This window comes from Caretta caretta, chromosome 3 (assembly GCF_965140235.1).
Source record: "Caretta caretta isolate rCarCar2 chromosome 3, rCarCar1.hap1, whole genome shotgun sequence".
NCBI lineage: Eukaryota > Metazoa > Chordata > Testudines > Cheloniidae > Caretta > Caretta caretta.
In genome coordinates, this window is record NC_134208.1 from 181,881,069 (window position 1) to 181,893,525 (window position 12,457).

Genomic DNA, 12,457 nt, shown 5'->3' on the forward strand with positions numbered 1-12,457 from the left:
AGTCTGTGTTGCCTTTAACTCCACTGATCATTTCCTCTTCCTCCCCTTGATCTCCTTACAATTTAATTAATGTCTCTGTTTTCTCATGGTTCTTTCCTTTCTCTACTCAATGCAACTTCAACATAATCTTTGGTTGATCTTCCTCCTCCCTTCTCTCCATCTTTATTATTGTACTTGAGCATTCTATCATCAGTCTCCTCCTATTGTATTTTTTGTTCTTTCTTTCTAGAAAATCTCATCTGCTCCCATACTTTCATTTACCATCTCAGGCCTGGAAGAATCTCAAATCTAACTCTGTCCTGTTTCAGCCTCTAACTCCCTCAGACATCCTTTGGATGTCTCACTGCCATCTCTATCTCAATAGTCTCAATCCTCAGATGTGATTTGGCTGTGGATGGGGGAAGATACATATTGGAGGCAGCCAAAAGCTTTACCCTTGGGGCTGTTCCACTGGCCATAAATTTCTAGAAGCATTGCACTTTGGCCCTGTCCACTTTTTGCCAAGGATAAGTTAGAGCATCACTTATACTGGGGTCCAGGAAGGTCCCTACCCACCCAAAGTATAGGGGAACAGGAAGTTGTTTTAAACCCTTGTCCTTCCCTCCCCCATTACCACACTGAGAATAACTTGGTTGGACAGAGAATCAGAGCCATTTTGTCTAAATTCTGTGATGACTGTGAGAATTCTAAGGAGCTTTTCTGCACTCCCCCCTATTGCTTAGGTATCTATAGTATTTTCACACAGATATAATTAAATGATAAACATTAACAACAGGTACTCTGGTTCAAATGACTAGAAAGAATCAAAGAGAAAGAGCAACATAAGAGAACAATTGTGTTCATTGAACTAAGCAATGCAAGGGCTATAACAAAAGAAACAATATGAAATGTACCAATATGACTCAAACAAACACTGAAATTATTTTTGCAGAGAGAGGCATATTTAAAAACCCAATTGCAATCTATGTTATGACTGGTGCATTGTTTCTGGGGAATAGGTGCACAAATGGGTGCCAACTTTTGAGCTGAAAAGGGAGGCTTTTGAGAATGTGTAAGAAACAAACTCATGGCTGCAGGCATATGGCAGAAAACCTGCTGGGGTATCACTCATTCTGCTGTTTACTGTTGTTTACAAATGGCTCTAAAAAAAGAAGTGAAATAAAGATAAAATGTTTGAATGCAATTGTGTGTTTATGTGTGGCAAACATATTAGCATATTTAGTGCCTACTACATGGGCTTCTCTCTCATAAGATCCACTAGGCCCAGCACAAACTTACCTCTTACATTGCTTCATTAATTAGTTTTGTCCATTGGCCCCGGCCCTACCATATTGTTTCATCATACCATACACATTTGCTTCCTGGAACCTGGTTTTTGTTTGCCTTTAAATTTGTTTTTCACTCTTCTCTGCTCACTCTCACTCACTCTGTTCACTCTTCCCTCACCCCATCTCCATCTGCATTTCCTTATTCCCTTCTCCCCAAATTTCTACTGCCTTCTTTCCTCCCATCATCACTTCAACTATCCCCACAAAAATTCTTTCTCTGTCTTCTTCTCCTTGTGTCTTTCAATTTCTCTTCCAATCCAACCCCTCTTTCATATCCCTACTTTCCTCCTCTCATACACTCTACTACTGCACTATATTGCAGGCACCTGGTAACACTAACACTCCAGGGCTTCAAGACAGATTGTATGGACTAAACAAAAGTAAAATGAATGAAGATTTTAAAATAATAAAAATTAACATTCCACTTATAGTAAAGGACACATCTCGCCTCCCTTACTGAAAGGTTTTTAAGTTAGACATTTTGATAACAAAGCTGCCCTGGAATGTAAAAAATATTAGCCATCTGGCACACTGCAGTATTCCCTTAGTGAGTATTTCTTGAGCAGGTGCATCCTTTACAGTTTAAACACTGCTCTCAAGAACCTCGCTGTATGCTTTCTAACCACAAATATTCCTCTACTTTGATGTGTTAGTAATTCTCACCAACATTAACAATTGCAGCAATTTTTGAATCAGAGTATATCTTCTGATTACTGGAAAATTATACCCTTATGAAAAGTAGTATATTTTTAGTATACTTGGCAGACTTTTAGTATAGCCAAGTATCTGTAGACTGCTTGAATTATACCAAGTATACTCATTTTTCCATAAGGGTAAAGTGACACTATAAAACAAATTATTATAATCAGTGTTTTTCTTTTAGCTCTCAAAGGGCTTGATCCTAAAAGGGATAAGCATTTGCTAGGACCCTCAGCTTGCATTACGTTTCAGTGGAAGTTAAGGGTGCTCAGCACCCCACAGTGTAAGGTCCAAATATAGAATCGTGCAGCTGTGATGAGCTATGATTTTGCTGATTGCTGCTGCTTATTTGTTTACAACGTCTATGAAGTGTTCACACAGCTAGTCTACACCAAAACATCTTCTTATTACTGTTACTTCTTCCTCCCTCCTCCTGCCTGTTAGTCTCACTCTTAGAATGAGCAGGATGACCCAGAGGCTGATTGAGTAAGCAGGCTTCCTTATTGTGCTACTTGTTCCCCTCGACCCAATTGTTGAGTAAGCACTGAGTTACTCACGGTCTTTTATCAAAGTTAATATGTAAATATCCACATTTATTACTATACCCCCAGAACCCTTATTTGATAATATGAATGCCCATATAATGAATATTAATAGCTATATACTGAATATAATTATCCCCACCCCTGTTTACTATTTACAGCATTAAGTATATTATACAGACATTTTTAACTTGAAGATACATTTCTTTGCAATAATTGTAGCCACAAGTTCACTTAATCATCAGTTCACAGGGGAGGGAGGAAGGGGTCATGACCCTGAGCTTGTTTATGTCACTGGGAAAGGAAGGGGGGGAAATAACACTTCTTTACACAAAGGATATTCTTTAGACACCCACATTCCTTATGCAGCTGCAAAGCTTAAAAATCCTTAACAAGCAGAAGGGAAGGGAGAGGGATAAGCACTTTATCTATCAAGTGAAGAGGCAGTGCCTGCCCGTGCCTTCCTCCTTAATACCATGCTAGCATTTACCCAGGTCTTTACTTAACCCTTACATACCCCAACACTCACCTACCTGTTACACAGTGTTTTTAGATTGTAAACTCTTTGAAACAGCAACTGTCATTTACTATTGGCCAGGTTCTGCAACCTTTACTCAACATCTTACTCCATAATTATTTCCATGGGAGTATTTGTGGAGTAAGGTACTACTCAGGATGAGTAAGGGTGTCAGAATCTGTCCCTATGGGTTTGCATAGCACTTAGCACAATGGAGCCCTGACTTCACTGAGTCCCTTAGTCACTACCATGAGCCTAACAACAACAACAATAATAATACATATATACATACTGGTCCTCGTACAAGTTACTTCAGTTGGACTACTTGTTTGTTAGGTTTGTTGTTGAGGTCAAGAATTTAGCAAAATTCAAAGAGTGATTGGACATATCTAAGGAAAACAAGAATATCTAGAGTTATGATAGTAAATGCTAAAAGCAGAGTTTTGGAAGACATATTAAACCTTAGGCTTCAGGGTTTAAAACAGTCTCCAACTATTCACAACAGGATAGGACCTTAATGGGGAGGCAGCTTATCTGTATATTGTTGGGTTTCTTGCACCTTCCTTTGAAGCGTCTGGTGCTGGTCATGTTGGAGACAGCAACTGGATTTGTTGGGCCCTGGTTCTGATCTGGTATGGGAATTCCTATGTTTCTATGTAAATCAAGCCATTGGATTGTGAACTTATTGCCAAGATGTGGCTGTTTGTTGAATATAGTATTTTTTTTTAGTTGTCATTAGTACTCTAATGACTAGAATAACCCATTACTGGAGTATAAAGGCAACCATTTTAAGAGACATGAAAAGGAAAATACATTTGAACTGAAGAATAAGTATCAACTACCCTAGACACATTGCTCTAGATTGTTCTTAAATTATGAGAAGGATACTTAATTTTATGATACTCCTACTGAAGCTTCCTAAACTCCGATCTTGCATGGGTGGACTGAAAATGAGGAATCCACTACTGCACAGATCAGCTGCATAAGTGCCCTACTTAGATTGTGTCATAAGGCAATAGGAAAGAGCCATTTAAAGAATTACTTTCTTCAAACATTGAGCAGGGAGTTTTATTAGAATTAAAAGAAGAGTAATGATCCTAAAGCCACTCTGTCTTTTTTCTCTCTGGATCTTTGTAGATCCTCTCCTGCCTTACTTTCTTACAGATTTTAAAAAAGCAATCTGTGCATCCTTACATCACCTCCCCATTGTTTCTACTGTATAAAAAGTACAAAAATTAATACATAACAATAAATTATAGGTTGAGGCAAGCCACTGTATTCACCACTCTCCTACTTTTTATCATCTTCTGGCCTAGATGAGGGCTTTATCCAGTTGATTCCCTTGAATTTTCAAATCCCAGAGGTGTGGATTCAATAGGCTTTTCAACAGGATTACCTTTTTTCACTAAGATTGTGGTTAGAGTACCATTGGTACTAGGACCACAGGACAATTCACTTTGGAATCATCTGAAGATGCCACCTGATTCTTTAATACAGGTTGACTAGTTAGATGTTTTCTGCATAGCTCAGGAGAGCTAATACGAATCCTTTTGTTATACAGTTCTCTTAGCGATGTGTACTGCTCTCTCCATCAGTCAGTTACCTTGTGCATGGTAGGAACTGGAGGTGGTAGGCATGGAAGCACACTGTATTCTAAAAGTTTGGAATATAGAGCTATCAGATGGTGCCCCTTTGTCAATGACTGTGTATTCTGGAATGTGTACTTGAAAGAAGATGACTTTAAACTTTCTATAGCCTGATAATTTATGGGTCTAATTAGAAGAATTTTTACAAATCTTGAAAAATGGCTACCAGATAGGCATTCGCATTTTCTTTACCAAGGTCTATGACTATTATTTTCCAAGGCCTATTGGTTTAATCAGTGAGTGTAGGAGGCTCATTCAGTTGTGTTTTTCTAGTCATTCTGCAAGATTCACTTGGCTCCACCTTGTGTTTTAGGTCCTGCCTTAAGCTAGGACAACCCACCAACATATATGCTCACTTCCATCATTTGTGAGGCTCCAGTGTTACTTATATTTCCTTTCCAATATGTTCTCCTGAAAATGGGCTTAGAATACAACTGCCCTCAGATTCAGAGAGATTCCCTTGCATTTAATTAGCATTACAGGCTGGATGTGGGACCCTTGATAAATAACTGGGACAACTGGTCTCTCTTATCTCTTTCATAAATCTGGACACAGTTTGAAATAATGTATCAGCATTAGGACTATTTTAATAATTTCCAATTTCTGCAATGAGGGTAGAAGGCCACCCAGAATTATACCTACATGTGTTTCTCTATCATCCCAAGCCTCTGGAGAATGTCAGCAGTCAACTGAGATACTTAATAAGGCATCAATCACCACTAATGACTTACGTGGTGCATATTCTGCAAGAGGTTTAAATGCTATGACACACATGAGTAATCTCTGCAATCTAAAGGGCACCATGTCTAGGTCTTTAATGGTATGAATAGTTGAGGTCTGCCACAAGCTTCAAGTTATCAAAACCATGGAAACTGCTTGTGAAACTCACACATGTACATATGTTTTCCAAACCTGCTTTCTCTCTTATAGTAGACCTGGTGAAGGAGCCTGAAAAATTTATATAGCAATTTAGTATGGGCTTCTAATTATCTATATGTACCTGGAGAAGCACACTACCAAAAACATAACTGCTGGAATCTTCTGAACTGGCAGTGAACTTGGAAACATCTTTAAATGTTTGTAGTGGGAATGTGGTCAATAGAGTCTTTAGGTCCTCGAAAGTATGCTCCTGTGCTTTATTTCTGATGCACAATCTGTCTTAAGCAATTCATAAAGAGCTTCACTTTTTCAGGACAGTGTAGATATGAGCTAACTCCAAAAATTGATCAATTTCAAGAATTACATCTATTCTGATACGTTTGTATCGCAATTCTACATTCTGCACTCATCTGCCTTTATTAATTTCAATGCTCTCAATACTGCAGTTGGTTATTTGGAGGTGGGAGGGGTTTGAAGTATATATTTTTCTATGTTTAAGTATATTCCAGCATCTCCAATTGCCTTCATAATCTGACCTGACAGGGTTTGAATTAGGCAAGTATACACTGTAGCCTGACCCAAAGTTGGGAATATATAATTGTAATTTGAGGATTAACAGGTTCTTGTCCCAAGATCAGGCCTAGTAAGATTACTGTAAAATTATCATATAATTTGAGAACCCCGATGTGCACATGTGCAACACTCACACTATAGGAACTCTCTCTCTCTCTCTCTCTCTCTCTCTCTCTCTCTATATATATATATATATATATATATATTTATATTTATATTTATTAATAATTTAACAAAGTTATACACACACTTAAACTCAACAAGGCAAATAGAGATAATACAGAAAGTACATTTGGACGTCCATACTTACAACATTATCTTTCATTAATAACCATTATCTTTCTCATCACCGTCATCGTCCTCATCTAACCCGTTAGCCATCATTCTGGCCCCTCCCAAGGTCTACATCTTTCCAACCTATCCCCTGTCCATGGGATGTTACTTTTATAGTAGGTTACGCTGATGCTGCCGTGGCCAATGCCTATTCAATGGAGGTCCTTATTTGTATTTCCTCCCCTTAAGGTGTCCGTTTTCTATAGGTTAGTATATGTATGATGTTACTCTATTAGCATACATGTCAATTTGCTCTCATGCCACCTTTGCGGTTGGAGGTTCTGTCTGGAACCTTCTGGATGCTGGTGTCAGCGATGTTCTGTGTTCAGAGCCGCCCAGATGGGGGGGCAAGTGGGGCAATTTGCCCCAGGCCCCAGGCCTTGCAGGGGCCCTCATGAGAATGTCTGAAGTCTGAGGTTTGAGACAGGGAAGGGGCCAGTTGCTTAGCTAGTGTGGGACCGGGGCAGCAGTGCTCTCCCACTGAGCACAAGTGGCGCCTTTCAAATTTTTTGGTGCCTTTTTAATTTTTACTCACCAGGCGGCACTCCGGGTCTTCGGCAGCATTTCGGTGGCGGGTCCTTCAGTATCGCCGAAAACCCGGAGCGAGTGAAGAACCTGCCGCCGAAGTGCCGCCGAAGACCCGGAGTGCTGCCGGGTGAGTACAAGCGGCTGGCACCTTTTTTTACATCTGCTCCCCCTGTTCGCTCCACCTGGCTGCACCACTGAAAGGGGCCCCCAAAATTGCTTTGCCCCAGACCCCCTGAATCCTCTGGGCGGCCCTGTCTGTGCTCATGTCAGTTATGTTCCGTGGGTGGCTGATGTCAGTATTCTAGACAAAATTCCCCTCTTGCATGCTACTTTCAGTTCCCTATAACTTATGAGTTACTTAAGTTTATCTCTACCAAAGGTTATAGGCCTCAAGCCTCACACTATCTACTAAAGCCAAATCTTACAGGATAAAAGCCTGTAGGTTACTTGCATTACTACTATATATAATAAAGCAGGATAACAAAGCAATGAATATAATACAGGTAAGCTGGCCCACTGGGCCACAACACCCATACACTATGTCAGTATCTCCTTCAAGTTAAGTGCCATATTGCCTCTTCCCTTTCCCTGAACCTCAGTTGTGATAGGCCAGTGATGTGCCATTTAAAACTGCAGCTTCCAAGATGGGGCATAAAAACCCCTGTCTCAGCCAGCTGCTGCATCACATTGCCTCGTGAGCAAAGTCACAACTCAGTCTCCCAGAGGGCAGGAGACAACCAACTACCTAGCAAGCCACCACCATTAGCCCTGCAGACCCCTCCTAACACTGCTGCTCCTGGACTAGAAGGACTTCAGTGTTCCTCTTTCCTCCCCTCTATAGCCTATGCTGCCTGCTTATGGTTGTTGGTTGGGGACTCCTTGGCTACTCTCTGATCTTCATCTTCATTCTCTCTCCTGCTCTGCTTCTTCTGCTTGACTTTCCATTTCCTCCCCACACATGCTTTCTCTCTCCTCTTTTCTCTTTTTTCCTCTTCACCTCTCCTCCTCCTCCCCACCTTAACCCCACCCCCCAAGGAATAAAGGAGGGAGTAACCACCAGATGGGATGGAGAGTGGCATGTCTAGGAAAGGAGTCATGCAAATGCTGTGAGAATAGATCATGGTCATGGTCAATACTGTGGATGTAGACTGGATGAGTATCATCACCTGGTGGGGTTTTTTTTCCAATTTGCACCCTGATTAAAACGTTTTAACCTTATGTTCCATTCTTCCTCAGACCTCCCATAAATTAAAGAGTCATCTATATAAACTTCTACTCCTTCCAGGACTTGCAGAGTCTTGTTCATTTTCCTTCGGAAGATTTCTGGACTATTTGTGAGACCTAAAAGTAGCTGACAAAAGCAGTATCTTCTGAAAGACACTATAAAAGTTGTCAGCTTGGACTGTCAGGCTGAGGTGGGGCTCACCAGAATCCTTTATGTGCACCTCAGGCCTGATCAGTGCCCACTGAAGTCAACGGAAGGACTCCTAATGATTTCAGTGAGCCCTGGACTGGATCTGTAGTAAGGAGAATATTGTTACACCAATTAACTTGGAGAGTATATATTTCCTGTTGAATCCATCATTGAGCCTCTGTATGTGTATATAGATATGGACATGCCCTTAACAGACACTATAAATTCATATCCTCTGTTGGTTCAGCAGTACACTCTGTTATACCTTTTGTCTCTCTCCTGTCCAGTTCTTCCTTCACTCTGGGCTGTGCTAAGTTCAAAGAGTACTGCTCACTCTTTCAATAGAATCTGCACTGATTGTCCTGTAAACAAGCTGTTATTACTAAACACCATCCCAACTTCTTCTATACTTTTTATGAAGCCCTTTTCAATGGCTGTGGTATGGTCTAAGAGGCTAATTGTGGTTTATTGACACAGATATCAAACAAATATTCAATGTCTTTGTAAGTAGTGCAGGCTTTGAATTTACCCAGTAAATATATCTTTCCCCTTGTGCTATTGACTACTACCCAGGGCTGTTTTAATTTAGAGGTAAGTTTCATCTCAAGTACAAACCACAGCCACCTCAGGCCCTGAAATATCCTTTTTTCCCTTTTCATAGCTTCCATATTTCCAGTGGTCTTATGATTTGTTATTAGGTGCTTGTTTATTCCACATGAGAATGCTTTATTTTTATACTAAGCTTCTGCTACTTCTTTGCTGGATGAGCTGCTTTTTCAGAAGGTCTGATGGCCATGGCATGTACATTGCCTTTTCCAAAGTCAGCTCTGGTATTAACTGAAATTTGTCCACCAGTTCCTTGTTTAAAATCTCAGCTACTAGATGATCTTATATGTACTTCCTAATGACACCAAAGTCATAATCCTCTGCATATTCCCTTTATAAAAACTTCCATATCTCTGAATCTGAGTGTTTGATAATGTGTCACATTCATTTTGAGAATGAAATGCTCCCCTGATTTTTCACAAATATCATTCACTCTTGATTAACTTTCACAGAGTAAGGAGAAAAGATTTATAAATATTTTCATCGTCCCTTCCCATTGCATAAATCCCTCCGCATTGCATAAATGAGTGTTTTGTGTTAAATTTCATTGAGATTAGGAATCTGGTGAAGCCCTCATTCCACTTAGGTCATTCCATAGGTTTACAGAACTGAAAAAATTGTGGAGCGATATATTTTGGCAGTTGTTTTTCCACTTATTCATGCTGTTTTAAAATGAGTCAACATCTTATGCTATGCCATGTGACTAAGGTAAAGAATCACAGAAAGACACACTTTATTCTAACACTGAACAAGGATCTTCATCAGAAAAAGGAAAATAGTATTTCAATAATCTACTTTTTCTCTGACCCAATACATTGCTTCTGCCTAGAACTTTCCCCAGCCACCTCTTGCCTGGCTTCCTTTAACAGATTTAAGAAACAGTACTCATGCTTAGGCTACATTGGAAGCTGCTGCCATTCCTCAGCCTGGTAATCAAAGAATTCCTCTCCTCTTCCCACATATTTCTTCAGTGTCTGATATTTGTATGTGAACTAGGTGTTGGCTTTGTCTCTAAGCACCTGATGCTGTCTCTCTGAAGTCAGTAAAAGTTTCGCCATTGACTTGAGTAGGGTAAAAATGGGGTTGAAATTAGAAAATGCTTAACAGTGCTAAAAGAAATACACAATAACTTAAGTGTTACAAAAAAGAAATTTTGATATTGTCAAAATATCCACAAGACTGTTACATTTTAAAGAAATAAAATCATAATTCATCTGTACAAATGCCCTGTTGCAACCTACGTTTTATATGTTTTTCCTAGCAAAGGAGAAGTTTGTTCATTGCTCTGTTCATTAAGGTCAAGCTATTAGAACTGTCTAGAGAAATTCCCACTCCTTTAATTTGAAAATAACCGGATGTGATTTGCATGTGGTTGAACAAAAGGAATGTCTGATTATGCTGTAAGTATTGAAGATATGTTACATATCTAGCAAAGCTCTTATTCACATTACTTAACATGTTGCTTGGTAACCTCCTGAAACCTGTCATCTATGAGGAAGGCTGCCTTAAATAATTACATGGATAACAGTGGGATTTAACAACGGGAATGAAGTAATATTTTTCTGACATTATTTGTTTCGCGGGTTTAGTCCAAACTGAGTTTTTAGTGTCCTGGAAGGCTGACAGTAGAACTGTACAAATAGTTTTCAAAGAACTCAGTGGTGGCCCAATATCAAACTGCCTTTCAGGTTCTTTTGATATTACAAATCTCAATCTATGTTTGCAAAAAGTTCCAGACCCCAGGCAGAGGTTCCCACATACAAACCACTCACAAGCACCTCATTCCTAATTCTTCAAGACCCTGTGTAATAAATCCATGGCTACAGATAATAAACATTATAGTCACCCCAAACTGCACACATGTGGCATCAGGAATAGAACCTAGGACAAGAGCTGGGTTAAATCTGGACAAATATGATGAATAGTATCAGACAAAACATAAAATTAAAAAAAGAAGAAATCAGAAATGTCTAAATATTTTGACATTTTTAAGATGAATTGTTTCAACATTTCATTTTGAAACAACACTTTGGAATCAACATTTCGTTTCAAAACTTCATTTCAAATCAACATTTTATTTAAAAAAATGCACTTCAAAACAATGTTCAAAACATTTTGTTGGACTCAAATGAAATTATTTTTGTTTTTTGTTCAGCAAGATAAAGCAACAACAACAATCAGTTTTGGTTTGAAATTAACCAAATTTATGTATTTATTTTATTTCATTTTTTTGGTTCAACCACCAAACTCAAAAATCAATATATTCACTCATCTCTACCAGAACCTTCAGTCCCAAACACAGTTTGAAACAAAGAACAGTCTTTAAAAGGGCATATATTTTCTGTAGACTGCAAACATTAGAGGGCAACATAGTCATACATTCTAACAGGGCTGATGTTACATCCATAAGAGGGCAGTGATACATATACAAACTAGCCAATTGATGCTTCTGTCACTTTGGATTTACATCCAACAGCTGTAACAAATCCATGACAGAAAACAGTGAACACCATTTCATCACATATATTATCAGGGGCAGGAGCTTTGACTTAGAAAAACCCAGGTCTTTTACATCCAAACTAAAGTGGGAGGTCTGCTGGCTGTGTTAGTAGTAGGGTTTTCATCCTCTTTAGACTACAGCCACCAAAACTTGACAGTGGCATACACAGCTGTCATCCAGTAGGAGGCAAGCACACTAGGTAGTATATTACAGTAGGATCCTCTTCTTATATTTGATGAGTTAATCGTTTCTTCCCCTGTGTGATACATTGCCACTCCACTGCTCTTCAAGGGCTCTAAGGGGTGTCATGTGACCGTCCCTTTCTCCCCCCAGTAGTTCAAGTATAAGTGGCCTGATTTAATTAGTGGAGTACAGGATGTGGCCTTGTCCCTACAGTGCAGCTGGAGCAACCAACAAGCTGCTTCCATTGTCTGCTCTCCCATCTTCTTTCTTTTAGGGGTACACCGGGCAAGGTGAGGGTGACTTCAACCCCCCCCCCAAGTCTCTGGAAGGCTTTGAAGCTCTCCTTTTCCTTCCTCTGTAACAGGAAAACAGTGCTTCAAGCAAGGCTGATGAGAGGGGGCACAAGGGAAAACAACTGTACCAGGGCCCCAAGCTCTGGAACCCCCTCCCCAAATGTCAGTAACATCTGAGTAAATAAAGTAAAATGAGAGGGGGTGGGGGCACAGCAAACATGATGTACTGGGGTCCCACATTTCTCTCAAGAAGTCTGGCTACAGGAAACAGCATCCATACCCCTCCCCACTTTGGTTTTCCAGAGCTGGGGGAAAGTCTATGTATAGCGTGCTGCCACTCCACCAGGCTCAGAGTGAGTTAACTATTGTTACTACAGGAGGGGAAAAGGACCAGGGGCTCATTTGCCAGAAGATTC